Raw genomic sequence first — 17392 nt, 5'->3', positions numbered from 1 at the left:
ACTGGAACGATCCACCTCCAGACTACCACGGCATCATGGGGAAATAGCGTAGATCCCCACCATAAGGAGTGGATGAAAAAAAGAGTCCTGAAGCCTCAACAGGGGATACCTCCATACATAATATCTCTGATAAAAATTAATAGATGAAATAGTGAGGCTGTTCAATTAGTTCAAAGAAACAGTATACATCCATTAAAATTCAGGAGGATATAAAAGAAAAGGAACACACAGCAAATAAAATGCATGAAGAAATGGGGGCAGAAATAAGAAAAGTACAAACAGAAATGTCACTAATAAAATTTCAGTAGATGAAATGAGAAGCTCAGTGGGTGCCATCAACAGTAGAATGACAACAGCCGCGGACAGAATCAGTGAGTTTGAAGATGAGCTGCAGAAAGTATCCAGGCAACAACAGAAGATGTAAAGAGTTCTCAAAATAGCTCAAAGGTGGGTAAGAGACATATGGGATGAATTCAAGAAGAACAACATAAGAATCATAAGAGTATCAGAGGGACAGAGAAGCAACCCCAATGAGGTACTAACAGTTAAAGATATGATTGCTAATAAGTTCCCAGAGATGGAGAATGCAGGCATGCAGATCCAAGACGCCTGAAAGGTACCAGCTAAAAGAGAGACCCTAATAAAAAGATTCCAAGACATATCATAAGCAGAATGATGAATACCGTAGAGACACAATACTGCAAGCAGCAGAATCAAAGAAGGAAATCACATACGAAGGAGCATCCCTTAGATTTATAGCAGACTTATCAGAGGAAACCATCTGAGCCTGAAGACAGTGGTGGGATACAGAGAAAAAAATCAATGAAATGAATGCCTCACCAAGAATGCTCTACCTGGCTAGCCTCTCATTCAGATTTGAAGAAACCATACACAACTTCAAGGATAAACAACAGGTCAGGAACTTCATAGACTCAAACCCGACTTTAAAAGAAGGACTGAGGGGGCTATTGTAAAACAAGACAAACACAACAAACTTCTACAGAAATAATAATAATGATCTAAACACACCAGTTAAGAGACAGAGTGGCAAAATAGATTAAATAACTGAATCCAACATTCTGCTGCCTACAAGAAACACATCTGAGCAGTTGGAGCAAACACAAACTCAAAGTCAAAGGATGGAGAACAATTCTCCAAGCAAATAACTCCTTCAAAAAAGCTGGGGTGGCCATACTAGTATCGGACAACATAAATTGCAGGCTGAAAATGATTAGAAAGGACAGCAAAGGCCATTTCTTAATAATCAAGAGATATGTAAATCAGGAAGAACACTTCAAAACATATTCATCCAATGAGAGCCCAGAAAAATACATAAAACAACTGTTAATAGACTTCAGGGAGAACATTCTTAGCAACACAATAGCAGTCAGAGACTTCAACACCACCCTTTCACCTCTTGATAGATCAAGGAGACTAAAACTCAAGCAAGTAAATACTGGTTCTAAAGGAAAAAATGGAAGAGACAGTGCTAGTAGACATATGCAGGGCTTTCAGTTCCCCCAAAAGTTGAATACACATTCTTCTCCAACGCACATGGAATATTCTCCAAGATAGACCACCTCTGGGACACAAAACATAACTCAATAAAAATCAACAAGATGAAAATGATATCAACTATCTTTTCAGATCATGATGCACTGAAAACAGAAGTTAACCACACACAGAAATGGAGAATCAAATAAAAAAACATGGAAATCAAACAGTTAATTGCTGAGCAACCCATGGGTTAGAGGGGAAATCAAAGAAAAAACCAAAATATTCCTGGAAACAAATGAGAATAAGGACAAGAGCTACCAGAATTTGTGGAATATAGCTAAAGCAGTGTTAAGAGGACAGTGTATAGCTCTGAAAGCGTTCATTGGGAAGGAAGGAAGGGCCCATATAAATAATTTGACTTCACAGCTTGAGATCTTAGAAAATGACCAACAGCTAGGAGGAACCCAAACGAGCCAGGGGGAAAGAAATAATGAAACATAGAGAAGAAATCAACGAGCTAGAACTCCAGAAAACAATCCAAAAGATCAATGAAACCAAGAACTGGCTCTTTGAAAATAAAAACAAGTTTGATAAACCACTAGCATGACTTAAAAGAAGAGAACCCTAGTAAATCACAATCAGAAATGAAAACGGGGATATAATAACAGAAATAGAAGAAGTTCAAAAGATCATCAGAGATTACTTTGAGAGTCTGTATTACCTTAAACTAGAGAACCCAGAAAAAATGGATAAATTTCTGGATTCCTATAATCTCCCAATGCTGAACCGAGAAAACCTGGGATACCTTAATATACCTATCACTTTTGAGGAAATTGAAACAGTATTCAAAAGCCTTCCCAAAAACAAAAGCCCAGGCCCAGATGGATTCACTAGTGAATTCTTTTGAACCTTTAAAGAGGACCTATTGCCAGTCGTTTTCTTTCTTTCTTTTTTTTTTTTTGTTGCTTTTTGGGTCACACTCAGCGATGCTCAGGGGTTACTCCTGGCTCATGCACTCAGAAATTACTCCTGGCGGTGCTCGGGGGACCACATGGGATGCTGGGAATCGAACCTGGGTCGGCGATGTTGGCTGCATGCAAGGCAAACAACCTACCCGCTGTGCTATCGCTCCAGCCCCGCCAGTCATTTTCAACCTTTTATTTATTTATTTTTAAATTTTTATTAGTGAGACACCATGAGGTACAGTTGTAGACTTACAAATTTTTGTGCTTGGGTTTCAATTATACAATGATCAAATACCCACCCCTCCACCAGTGCCCATTCCCACCACCACGGATCCCAGTATCCCTCCCACCCCCCATACCCCCCAACCCACCCTGCCTCTGTGGCAGGGCATTCCCTTTTGTTCTCTCTCTCCTTTTGGGTGTTGTGGGTTGCAAAAGAGGCATTGAGTGGCAATCATGTTTGATCTATAGTCTATTTTCAGCATGCTTCTCCCATCCTGGGAGGATCCTCCCAACACCCTTTATTTGGTGTTCCCTTCTCTATCTGAGCTCCTTTATCCCCTAGCATGTGTGGCTGGCCTCCAAGCCATGGAGCAAAATTCCTGGTACTAATCTCGGCCATTCTTGGGTGTTAGTCTCCTATTTTGTTACTTTATGTTCCCCAGATGAATGCAATCTTTCTATGTCTATCCCTCTCTTTCTGAGTCATTTCAACCTTTTACAGGAAAGTGCAGTAACAGAAATAATCTGCTACTTATCACCCTGATATAAAAGCATAGAGAAACACCACAACAAAAGAAAATTACAGCTGAAATCCCAGATCAAACAGATGCAAATGTCCTCACCAAAATATTAGCAAGTACAATTCAAGAACTAATTCAAAATATCATACAACATGACTAAGTGGGATTAATCACTGGAATGCAAGAACGGATTAAAATTAGCAAGTCAATCAGCATAATTCATAATATTGATAAAAGAAAAGATTAAAACCAGATGATCATATAAATAGATGCAGAAAAACCATTTGACAAGATCCAGCACCTGTTCATGATAAAAATACTCAGCAAAATGGGAGTTGAAGGAACTTTCCTCAATATAATAAAAGCCATCTATCACAAATCCACAGCAAGCATTATTCTCAATGGGAAAAAACTAAAAGCCTTACCTCTAAGATCAGGGACAAGACAAGAATGCCTACTGTTGCAATTTCAATTCAATATAGTGCTGGAAGCACTTGCCATAGAATTTAGGGAAGAAAAAGATATTAAGGGCATCCAGATAGGAAAGGAAAAATTCAAGCTTTCACTATTTGCATATGACATGATACTATACTTAGAGAATCCTAAAGCCTCTACCAAAAAGCTCCTAGAAACAATAGATTTGTATAGTAAAGTGGCAGATTAAAAAACCAATACCTATACTACAAGGTGGTAGTAATTAAAGCAGCATGGTATTGGAACAAAGGCAGAGCTGCAGACCAATGGAATAGGGTTGAATATCCTTACACACACACCCTCAAATATACTACCATCTAATCTTTGATAAGGGAGCAAGAAATTTAAACTGGAACAAGGAAAGCCTCTTTAACAAATGGTGCTGGCAAAACTGGACAGATACATGCAAAAAATGGAATCAGACCTCTACCTAACACCATGCACAAAAGTCAGATCAAAATGGATTAAAGACTTCAACATAAGACCAGAAACCAAAAGGCACATTGAACATAAAGGTTGACATAACCTCCTACGACATTGAAGCTAAAGGTATCTTCAAAGATGACACACCACTGACCAAGCAAGTGGAATCAGAGATAAACAAATGGGACCGTCTTACACTAAGAAGCTTCTGCACCTCAAAAGAAACAGTAACCACAATAAAAAGACAGCTTACAGGATGGAAAAGGATATTCACCCAATACCCTTCTGATAAGGGGTAATATCAAGGATATGCAAGGCACTGGTTGAACTCTACAAGAAAAAACATCCAATCCCATCAGAAAATGGGATAAATGAAATGAACAGAAAATTTCTCAAAGAAGAAATTCGAATGGCCAAAAGACACATGAAAAATTGCTCTTCATCACTAATAATCAGAGAGATGCAAATCAAAACAACAATGAGATATCATCTCACAACACAGAGACTGGCACACATCCTAAAAAACAAAAGCAACAGGTGTTGGCATAGATTTGGGGAGAAAGGGACTCTCCTTCACTGTTGGTGGGAATGCTGACTGGTCCAGCCTTTTTGGAAAAAAATATGGACACTTCTCAAACAACTAGAAATTGAGCTCCCATTTGACCCAGCAATACCCTTTCTGGGAATATACCTTGGGGGTCTAAAAACACACAGCAGAAATACGGTCTTCTCTCCTATGTTCTTTGTAGCACTATTCACCATAGTCAGAATCTGGAAACAACCTGAGTGCCCAAGAACAGAAGAGTGATAAAAAAAAATGACACATCTACACAATGGAATACTATGCAACTGTCAGGAAAAATGAAGTCATGAAATTTGCCCATAAATGGATGGACATGGAGAGTTTCATGCTGAGTCAGAATGAAATGAGTCAGAAATGAGTCAGAAGAAAAGAGACAAATATAAAATGACAGCATTCATTTGTGCATATAAAATATATAGTAGAAGAATAATATCCATGGTCAGGGAAAATAGAGGTTAGGAGGACTGGTCAAGGGTTTGAACTAATCATAAAGGTGTGGGGGACTTAGGGTAGGTAAGATAGAGAAGTGACCAATATGACAATAATAGCTGGGAATGATCATGCTGGACAAGATTTGAGAGTTAAAAGTAGGTAGGGGATATTCTTGATAACCTTTCAGTATCAATATTGCAAATAGGCATGAAGCTAGGGAGCCTTGTATTTTATATTGGGAAAGAACACTGCCTGGTAAAAACAGGCCTAAGGCCTGAAGATATTTGGCACAAAGACCTATCCTTTTTTAAAAAAAATTAAAAATTTTTTATTAATGAATCACTGTGAGGTACAATTACAAACTTACCAACTTTTGTGTTTGCATTACAGTAATACAATGATTGTTTACCCATTTCTCCACCAGTGCCCATTCTCTTCCACCAATGTCCCCAGCATCCCTCCCACCACCCCACCCTATTTCCCACAACCCCACCCCGCCTCAGTGGCAGGGCATTCCCTTTTGTTCTCTCTCTTTTTTGGGTGTTGTGGTTTGCAATATAGGTATTGAGTGTCCATCATGGTCGGTCTATAGTCTACTTTCAGCCCACATCTCCCATCCCAAGCAGGCCCTCCAAGCATCCTTTACTTGATGATCCCTTCTCTATCTGAGCTGCCTTTCCTTCCATCATGTGAGGCCGGTTTCCATACCGTGAAGCAGACCTCCTGGTAAAGGACCCTCTTAAGACCCTGGGAAACCACTGAGTTGCAGAATTATAGGGAAATTGCAAAGAGATTTTTCTGAGAAGATTGGTTGCTGGACCACCACTGGGACAAAGGCATGTCACAAGAATGTCAACGAACATCAACAGTTCCCAGCTATCCACCTTAGCAACCACTGAAGCAAAGGAACGGGCTGGGGGAAGAATGGGAAAATGTATTTAAATTAATTTTGCACCTGAAAACTTGCCTGTCTTGCCCACATTAGGCTGAGATTTAAACTTTCTTACTTTAGGAGTGTTTCCCATCTGGGGAAATGACCACCAAATCCATGCCTTTTATCTGTATTTGAGTTTTTCCACTTTGGAGAAACCCATGATAAATAGTTTTCTACTTTCTCCTTTATTCCTTTCATTTCCTAAATAAACTTGTCATTATTTACAAAAAAGAAAAAACAAAACAAAAAGACCCCAACAATACAGTGTGTCAGTTCCTTAGAGTTAATCAGCAGTACAAAAATGTATGCACATAACCTGTACAAGATTGGCAATTGGATTTTATTTAGTTGCCTCCACAAAATGGGTCAAAATACTTAAAAAAATTATTTTTGCTTTTTGGTTCACATCCAGCGATGCTCAGGGGTTACTCCTGGCTCTGCACTCAGGAATTACCATTGGTGGTGTGGGGGGGACCATATGGGATGCCAGAGATTGAACCCGGGTTGGCCAGTGCAAGGCAAATGCCTTACCTGCTGTACTATCGCTCTGCCCCCATAATTTTAAGTCTTAGTGGACACTTTTACTAGGCAGAAAGGTTCATTCAGTAGCACCAGGAGTTAAGAGTAAAAGAAGTATCTAAGGTACTTTTCCAGGACATTCTCAGAATTGGGCTACCATCTGTCTTAAAAAGTGGCAATGACCCCTCTTTCACTACAGAGGTAACCCAGAAGGTGGCCAAAACTCTGAGGGTTTGTATATCATTTACATTCTGTTGGAGACCTCAATAATTAGGAAAAATGGAAAGTGTAAATCAGACGTTAAAGACACAAATTGATAAATTAAGTTGAAAACTTTTCAAAATTGGTTATTTGTTCTCCCTTTAGCTTTGCTCTGAATGAACATTGCTCCTTCCATTGACTTGGACTTTAGCTCCTTTGAAATATTTTAAATCAATTTATTTAAAAAAATTTTTAATTGAATCACTGTGAGATCGACCATTACAAAGCTGTTCATTATTGGATTTCAGTCATACAGTATTCCAACACCCATCCCCCTACAAGTGTATATTTTCCAGCATGAGTGTCCCCAGGTTTCCTCCCATCACCTACTCCCCAAACCCCCTGCCTGCCTCTAAGGTAGATGTTTTTCTTCATCATCATCATCTTCTTCTTCTTCTTCTTCTTCTTCTTCTTCTTCTTCTTCTTCTTCTTCTTCTTCTTCTTCTTCTTCTTCTTCTTCTTCTTTTCTCTCTCTCTCTCTCCTTCTCTCTCCCTCCTTTTGGGCATTGTGGTTTGCAATATTGATATTGAAAAATGATAAAAAATATACCTTACCTACTTTTAACCCTCAGATCTTGTCCAGAGTGATCATTTCTAACTATCAATGTTAAAGTGGTCCCTTCTTTGTGATATGATGTTTAATGAGCCCAAGTAAATAATGGCACATGTACAGAAAAAGCATGAGGTCAGAAACAAGAAAACTACGATCAAAAGTGACAGAATCTAAAGATTATAGAAGGTGAAATAAAAAACACTAGTCATCAGGAATCCATAAGATACATTGAGGAAAAAGTTGGCAAAAACCTCCATGACATAGAAGCTAATGGTGTCTTCAAAGATGTCACACCGCTGGCCAAGAAAGTGAAAACAGAGAAAGACAAATGGGACTATCTTAAACTAAGAAGCTTTTGCACCTCAAAAGAAACAGTGACCAAAATACAGAGACAGTCTACAGAATGGGAAAGGATATTCGCCAAATACACATCCGATAAGGGGTTGATATAAAGGATATACAAAGTACTGGTTGAACTCCACAAAAAGAAAACATCCAACCCCATCAAAAAATGGGGAGATGAAATGAATAGAAACTTTCACAAAGAAGAAATCGGAATGACTAAAAGGCACATGAGAAAATGCTACACATCATTAACCATCAGGGAGATGCAGATCAAAACCACAATGAGATATCATTTCACACCACAGAGACTGGCCCATATCCACAAGAACAAAAGCAACCGGTGCTGGCACAGATGTGGCGAGAAAGGGACACTCCTTCACTGTTGGTGGGAATGCCGACTGGTTCAGCCCTTTTGGAAAACAGTATGGATGATTCTTAAAAAATTAGAAATTGAGATCCCATTTGATCCAGCAATACCACTCCTGGGAATATATCCCAGAGAGGGAAAAAAGTATAGTCAAAGTGATATCTGCACTTTGTTTGTTCATTGCAGCACTCTTTACAATAGCCAGAATCTGGAAAAAACCTGAGTGCCCGAGAACAGATGACTGGTAAAAGAAACTTTGGTACATTTACACAATGGAGTACTCTATAGCTGTTAGAAAAGACGAAGTCATTAAATTTATATACAAGTAGTACTAAATGGAAAGTATCATGTTAAGTGAAATGACTCAGAAAGAAAGGGATAGACATAGAAAGATTGCATTCATCTGGGGAACATAAAGTAACAAAATAGGAGACTATCACCCAAGAATGGCCGAGATTAGTACCAGGAATTTTACTCCATGGCTTGGAGACCAACCACACATGCTAGGGGAAAAGGGAGCTCAGATAGAGAAGGGAACACCAAATAAAGGTGTTGGGAGGATCCTCCCAGGATGGGAGAAGCATGCTGAAAGTAGACTATAGACCAAACATGATTGTCACCCATTGCCTCTTTTGCAAACCACAACACCCAATTAGAGAGAGAGAACAAAAGGGAATGTCCTGCCACAGAGGCAGGGTGTGATTGGGGGTATGGGGGGTGGGAGGGATACTGGGATCCATGGTGGTGGGAAATGGGCACTGGTGGAGGCATGGGTATTTGATCAAATTTGTAAGTCTGCAACTGTACCTCATGATGTCTCACAAAAAAAAGATTTTCTCTTCGAAAAAAACACTGGTCATTATACTGGTCTCTTCTCTATCTTACCTACCCTCAGCCCAGCATTCATTTGTGGCATAAAAATGTATAGTAGAAGAATAATATCCATGGCCAGGGAAAAGATGGGCTAAGAGAAATTGTTATTGGTTGGAACTAACCACAAGTGTGTTTGGGGTCTTTTAAATCTTATATGAGAGATATTTCATCCACAATTAACAATTATTTGACTCTGAGTGTTATTTTATGGAAAGACATACTTCTTTCAGCTCATTTAAATAGGCTCTAAGAGGTTTTTCTAAACAATTAATCCATGAGCCCCAAGAGTCCTAGGAGTTCTTTATCCCGCAGGTTCCTTGGTATTAGTTAGAGCTTTCCATGTAGACAAACTTATCCAAATTACAAAGGGTCAGAAAGCACTGGTTATCATACTGGTCTCTTTGAAAGGGTCAGATACAATTACTTCTATCAACTTCAACAGCTATCAAAGTTCATGGGATCCTGAGCTAAATTTTTCATTCTCAGGTCACAAGGTGAATTGGTCATTCACACTCATTAACTGAAGACTGACACATCTGTTCATCAATGGAGATAGAGGACCCTGGCTAGGATACTGTCAGCAGATACAGAAAATACTAATACTAACATCTAGAAGGTCTCAAGTATCTCTTCAAAATCTCCCATTCAGTATAAATAATCTGTAAGTACACCTTCATTCTTAGCTTGTGTACTTGTATAATGGTGTCTTTTGTTGGTGGAAATATCTTCTACTTTTCTACTGCTGTCTTTGGAATCTATATTCCTTAGAGTTTGATCCTAACCAAATTTGTCTCACTAGAGTTCAAGAATTTTCAAACAATTCTGTTTCTTCAATCACTTTACCAACTACTCTTGAATCGCCAAATGTCTATTATGACCTGCTGGACCAACCATCCACATTCTGATGCTCTTTCTATTGCTACTCTATGACAAAAAAGGAGGGACAAGGATGATCTTGAGAGGGTGTTGTCTAAAATCCTCCTTGCCAAACCTATGGCAGCAACACTCACACTCCAACAGCTGCCTTCTTGGAGTCAGACTGAGCAACCTCCCCCACTATCTCATGCTTCTGTAAGCCCCAGGAGCCACATCACATTCCACCAATGCCGCCATGTAATGCCCGTTTAAATGTTTTCAAACGTTTGGAGTCTGGGGCTACATTAGCTGCTATGCAACATCTTCAGACACTACAATACTAACATACCAGCAACAACACACCAAATTGGATGAGAATGTAACATAGAAGCCAACTAAGCTAAACTAACAAAAATATTATCACAGAAGGCTTAATTAGCAACAACAGTCAATAAACCCTTAGAACCTTCAGAAAAGGACTTAATGTTTTCACGGTTACATACAACAGTTCTCACAAATTTCTTTTACTGAGGTATTTTTGACTATTTCATTAGCCATTTGGTGGTATCAAGCATATAAAATAAATTATTTTGGCCCTGCTATGGGGAAGGACTTGAGGGGTAGTTAGGAAAATTGAAACAATGGTGGAGGAAAGGTCACAGTGGTGGTGGGATTGAAGTTGGAATATTGAATGCCCCTAACAAATGCATCATGAACAACTTTGAAAACCACAGTTTTAAAATTTAGTGGGAAAAGAAAAAGGAGGGATGCCCTAAAAAAGAAAACACCATCCATTTCCAGCACCATGCAACTTCAGATTATTGAGTGCCACTTCATATCCCTAAAAGCATTTAAGGCACGGCATCCTAGAGGAGAGAGTGTTATAGATGAGATAAAGAGGCAGGGTCTAGATAACACAGACTTCTGATTAGTCCCTCGTTTATATATGTACTTCGATTAGTTATCCCACAAAATATCATCTGCATATGTGATTTGATTGGTCACATAGCATATGAAACTGTATTCATTTATAATCTAACAGATAGTAGAAACTACTAAGGGGTAGGGATTTGTAATCTATACAGGATCAGATCACTGTATAGGAAGAAGTGTTTGGGATTACTCTCTCTGATGAGGAAGTTGCTATTATTGCTTCTAACTGAAAATTGCATTGAAGAGTCAGTCCTCAGGAATGTGTTTTCCTGGACATTAAAATAAATCTCTTTTTAGAAAGAACCCTAATAAACCGAATCAGAAATGAGAAGGGGGATATCACAACAGAAACCAAAGAAATCCAAAAGATCATCAGAGACTACTTTGAAAGTCTGTATGCCACGAGACAAGAGAACCTAGAAGAAATGGATAAATTCCTGGACTCCTATAATCTCCCAAAGCTGAATCAAGAAGATCTAGAGTATCTGAATAGACCTATTAACATCAAGGAAATAGAAACTGTAATCAAAAGTCCTCCCAAAAACAAAAGCCCAGGTCCACATGGATTCACTAGTGAATTTTTCTAAACATTTAAAGAGGACCTACTGCCAATCCTTCTCAAGCTTTTCCAGGAAGTTGAAAAACCGGAAACTCTCCCAAACAGTTTCTATGAAGTCCATATCTCTCTAATACCAAAATGAAACAAAGACACCACGATAAAAGAAAACTACAGGCCGATATCCCTGATGAATATGGATGCAAAGATTATCAACAAAATACTAGCAAATAGAATTCAAATACTCATCAAAAAGATCATACACCATGACCAAGTAGGATTCATCCCGGGGATGCAAGGCTGGTTTAACACTCGGAAATCAATCAACATAATCCATCATATCAACAAAAGAAAAGATAAAAACCATATGATCATGTCAATAGATGCAAAGAAAGCATTTGACAAGATCCAGCACCCGTTCATGATGAAAACCCTCGCCAAAATGGGGATAGAGGTGACTTACCTCAATGTAGTTAAAGCCATCTAGCACAAGCCTACAGCAAGCATTATCCTCAATGGGGAAAAACTGAGAGCCTTCCCTCTAAGATCAGGGACGAGGCAAGGATGTCCACTCTCTCCACTGCTGTTCAATATAGAACTGGAAGTACTTGCAATAGCGATTAGGAAAGAAAAAGATATTAAGGGCATCCAGGTAGGAAAGGAAGAAATCAAGCTCTCACTATTCGCATATGATATGATACTATACTTAGAGAACCCTAAAACCTTTACCAAGAAACTTCTAGAAACAATAGGCGTGTATAGTAAAGTTGCAGGCTATAAAATCAATACCCAAAGTCCATGGCTAACCTATATGCAAATAGTGAAAGAGAAGAAAGTGACATGAAGAAAACAATCCCGTTTACAATTGTGCCCCAGAAAATCAAGTACCTAGGAATCTCCTTAAGTGAGGAAGTAAAGGACCTGTACAAAAAAACTACAAAACGCTACTTCAGGAGATAAAAGAGGATACGAGGAATGGAAAAATATCCCCTGTTCATGGATCGGGAGAATTAACATTGTCAAAATAGCAATACTTCTCAAAGCACTGTATAAATTCAACGTGATCCCTATTAGGATACCTATGACATTCTTCAAAGAAATGGAGCAAACACTCCTGAAATTTATATGGAACAATAAGCCCCCACGAATAGCTAAAGCAATTCTTGGGAAAAAGAAAATGGGAGGAATCAACCTCCCTAACTTCAAACTCTACTACAAAGCAGTAATAATTAAAACAGCATAGTACTGGAACAAAGGCAGAGCTGTAGACCAATGGAACAGGCTTGAATATACTGACATCTCCCTCCAAGCATACGAGCATCTAATCTTCGATAAGGGAGCAAGAAAATTGAAGTGGAGCAGGGAAAGCGTCTTTAACAAATTGTGCTGGCAAAACTGGACGGCTACATGCAAAAAATGGGCTCAGATCTCTGCCTAACTCCATGTACAAAAGTAAAAACAAAGTGGATTAAAGACCTCAACATCAGACCGGAGTCCATAAGGTACAATGAGTAAAAAGTTGGCAAAACCCTCCATGACATAGAGGCTAATGGTATATTCAAAGATGTCACACCACTGGCCAAGCAAGTGAAAACATAGATAGACAAATGGGACTATCTTAAACTAAGAAGCTTTTGCACCTCAAAAGAAACAGTGACCAAAATACAAAGACAGTCTACAGAATGGGTAAGGATATTCGCCAAATACACATCCGATAAGGGGTTGATATAAAGGATATACAAAGTACTGGTTGAACTCCACAAAAAGAAAACATCTAACCCCATCAAAAAATGGGGAGATGAAATGAATAGAAACTTTCACAAAGAAGAAATCGGAATGACTAAAAGGCATATGAGAAAATGCTCCACATCAATAATCATCAGGGAGATGCAGATCAAAACGACAATGAGATATCATTTCACACCACAGAGACTGGCCCATATCCACAAGAACAAAAGCAACCGGTGCTGGTGCGGATGTGGCGAGAAAGGGACACTCCTTCACTATTGATGGGAATGCCGACTGGTTCAGCCCTTTTGGAAAACAGTATGGACGATTCTCGAAAAATTAGAAATTGAGCTCCCATTTGACCCAGCAACACAACTCCTGGGAATATATCCCAGAGAGGGAAAAAAGTATAGTCGAAGTGACAGCTGCACTTGTTTGTTCATTGCAGCACTCTTTACAATAGCCAGAATCTGAAAAAAACCTGAGTGCCCGAGAAAAGATGACTGGTTAAAGAAACTTTGGTACATTTACACAGTGGAGTACTATGTAGCTGTTAGAAAAGACGAAGTCATGAAATTTACGTACAAGTGGTACTACATGGAAAGTATCATGTTAAGCGAAATGACTCAGAAAGAAAGGGATAGACATAGAAAGATTGCATTCATCTGGGGAATATAAAGTAACAAAATAGGAGACTATCACCCAAGAATGGCCGAGATTAGTACCAGGAATTTTAGTCCATGGCTTGGAGACCAACCACACATGCTAGGGGAAAAGGGAGCTCAGATAGAGAAGGGAACACCAAATAAAGATGTTGGGAGGATCCTCCCAGGATGGGAGAAGCATGCTGAAAGTAGACTATAGACTAAACATGATTGTCACCTATTGCCTCTTTTGCAAACCCCAACACCCAATTAGAGAGATAGAACAAAAGGGAATGCCCTGCCACAGAGGCAGGGTGGGTTGGGGGGTATGGGGGGTGGGAGGGTTATTGTGATCCGTGGTGGTGGGATATGGGCACTGGTGGAGGGATGGGTATTTGATCATTGTATAATTGAAACCCAAGCACAAATATTTGTGAGTCTGCAACTGTACCTCATTGTGTCTCACTAATAAAAATTAAAAAACAAAACAAAAAAATCTCTGTATCACTAAAGGCAGCTGGTGGGTAGAGTGCTATTCTAACATGCCACCACAAGAACCTGAAGCAGTCACATCTGCTGCAACAATGCTGCTGGTTTTTGAAAGAGGCTATTTAGATTAGAAGAAGGCATTGATAATCTTGAGGAGAAGTTCATTGAAATAGGTAAAACAGTAAGTGAATGACTTAGCTCATTAGAATTGATTGATTGTACCTTGCAGTGTCTTAGGGACATAATAAGAGAATATGTATGGCAGGATGAGAATATTAATTCACCTATGGGACCAATGAACAATCTCTTTATTGTAGATGAAATAGAAATTAATCTAGTGTATGGGTTTCATATAAATGGTTGCATATCTGTTTTTGTTTTATGGGAACTGAAATATTATTGGTAGTATTTGCAAAATACAGAAGATTAAAACTTCATAAAATATAGCACTTTTAATTTGTGCTAAATTTTTGCAGTGGGACTGTGGGCAGGTCTATGCTTTGACGATGACAGCAAGATTGAGGTTGGAACTGCATCTCTGATCTAGTGAAGTATGTCTTAACATCTTTTCTGCATATGAGTAAGATTCTATGGCTGCTTATGGGTAAGATAATAAAAACTAAAAAGTATTCCTAGAATGGCATATTAACTTAGATGCCTGGGAGGAAAATCAATCCTGTGGTGAGGGACTTTGGTTTAGGATCCTATAATTTCTTAATGTTTTGCAATGGTTGTCATTTTAGTCAAGGCTGTTGAACGATACTTCCAGCTGTTGAAGGAGAAAAGAAAGTCAGAAGATTTGAAAACAGATAGCCCAGGCATTGAATCTTGGCTCTGCTATTTGCCATGTGGATCTTGAACAAATTATCTAAACTTTGAAAGGCCTGTTTTCCTCATTCGTAAAATGAAATTAATATCATTTGCTTTAAAATAGTAACCTTAGAGTTTAATGCATCTTACACAAAAGAAACTGTTATCCAAAATTTTTGTTTGATCAATCTAGATTATGTGAATGGAATTAATTTGTGTATATGTGTGGGAATAATACATAATTCAACTGTATAAAGATGATTTAATTTTTTCAAATAAAGATATTGAACTATTTTTGGAAACGAGCAATTGTTAACTAAAATATGTTTTGAATTATAAAGCACATAAATTTTAGTTATTGTTATATTTGCAATAAAGTGCTAATATCATTAATGTAACCCTCAGAAAAACTATAGCACAAAATGCTTTTTACTGTAGACTCAGATCTATTTGTTTTTAGATTAAATTCTCACCCTATTTTAAATTCCCACCCTATTTTATTGTGGATCTATGACTGCCAAAAGATCTCATGTGTTATAGCTTCATAAATATACAGAAATTCAAAGGGGGAGGGTGGGAAATGGTAGAGATAATGTTAAAATACAGATGATATGTGCTTTCTGGCATGTAAACAGAGTAGTGAATCATAATATGTCTTTCAAGCACAAATATCTTGAAATTATTTTATTGCAAGGAAGTCTGGAGTACTTCTCTGTCACCCTCCAACAAAGCAACAGGATCAGATAAAAAAGTAATAAGAAAGTCAATGATTGGGACCTTCATGAATGTGAAAGTCTATTCTGTCTCTCATAGGTGAGGGTTATGGGACTTAGGTCAGGTAGTAGAGTAATGGCTTAACTGAGGAGTTGTATTCTGTATTCAGATATCTGGACTAGGAAATGTATCCTTTTCAGATAGGATCATTTGACTGATAGATACATGTATATGGTAGTTATGATGTATCTATAATGTAGAAAGATACTGGCAAAGATTTTTACCGTTATGAAAGTCTAGTGAACAAAACAGGAAATATAAGTTGGAATTTTTTTCCTATATTTGGATTATGAAATAATTTTCAAATAAAGAATTCTATTTATGGATCATTAACTACGTGCTCGATATCATGCTAAACATTTTGTATGCATTCATCTTTTAATCCTCACAAAATCCCTATATGAGCTCTCTTTTATTATAATACAGATAAGGAAACTGCAGAGGATGCTGCTATTGATTCCATGTTTCTCTTGAGCAGAATTTGTTTATATTTGTTATTATATAATAAATAATAAACATTTATTTTTTATTACAACGTTATTCGTTATTGGCCTTCAGGTATACAGTAGTTCAACATCAATCCCTCACCAATGTCCACTTCCCTCTACCAATGTTCCACATTTCCCTCCCAGTCATCAGCCTGCCTCTATGAGAAGTGCTTTTGTTATAACTTTTGACACTGTGGTTTACAGTACTGTTGTTAATAGGGTTTCATGCATAACACTTATTACCTTTCAATGGAGTAGGAATTCTTAAGTATGTGTGTCAAAAGTTGTAGCAGCAGGTGAAAGCACACTCTATGGGGTTTATCAGAATTACTTGGATGAGGATTTTTCCAAACCACACTGTTTTCTCCTTTTCCCCCCTCACTACAATACTGCCAAGTAGAAGGCCTGCTTCTCCTTGGGTTACTAAATTTGGGTTTGTCTGATGTTTGTTGCTGTGGTTGATGTGATTGTATATTAGGAAGGATGTTGGAGGAAGGTGAAAGAGGAAAGGGATGGGGGACTGTTTACTGTTATATAAAACATTTAAGCAGAAGATAATGACGACTTGTTAGCGATTTAAGTTTTGCTATGAAAACTCAAATTCAGTCTTGTCAGTATAATTAATTAATTCATTGAATTAAGAGAATCACCAGGGACATTTATTGTTTGTCTTGTATGAAGGACGAGCATCTCACAGGAGAGATGAAGTGTAGACTTTAATAATTAGTGGATACAAGGAAATCCTGAGGTTAGTGAGTGTGTTCTATCAAGTATGACCGCCAAAGGGAGAAAACACTTACTAAATGCCTACCACATTATAGTGCTTTTACATAAATTATTTCTTAGTTTTTACAACAATCAGGTGAATCATTTACTACTAAAATTTCTTTTACAAGAAAAGAAACTAAGACTTCGAGAAGTTAGTGGCTAGACTAAATTAATATATCAAAAAAGTGACTTTAGGAAGAATACATCAAACCTCTACATAGAAAAATCATAACAAAAATTTTTTTGCCTTTACCTGAGCACCTCTCAAGTTGAATAAAGAGCTAGTATTACCAGAGGTGATTCAGGACTATGTGAACAAGTGCATCATGCTTGGCGGCATGCCAGGAATAAATGAAATATCTTGAAGACATGAAGACC

Source organism: Sorex fumeus, unplaced genomic scaffold, assembly GCF_029834395.1.
Source record: "Sorex fumeus unplaced genomic scaffold, SorFum_2.1 ptg000073l, whole genome shotgun sequence".
Taxonomy (NCBI): Eukaryota; Metazoa; Chordata; class Mammalia; order Eulipotyphla; family Soricidae; genus Sorex; species Sorex fumeus.
The sequence above is the reverse complement of the archived record's forward strand: the minus strand, read 5'-3'. Positions refer to the sequence as shown.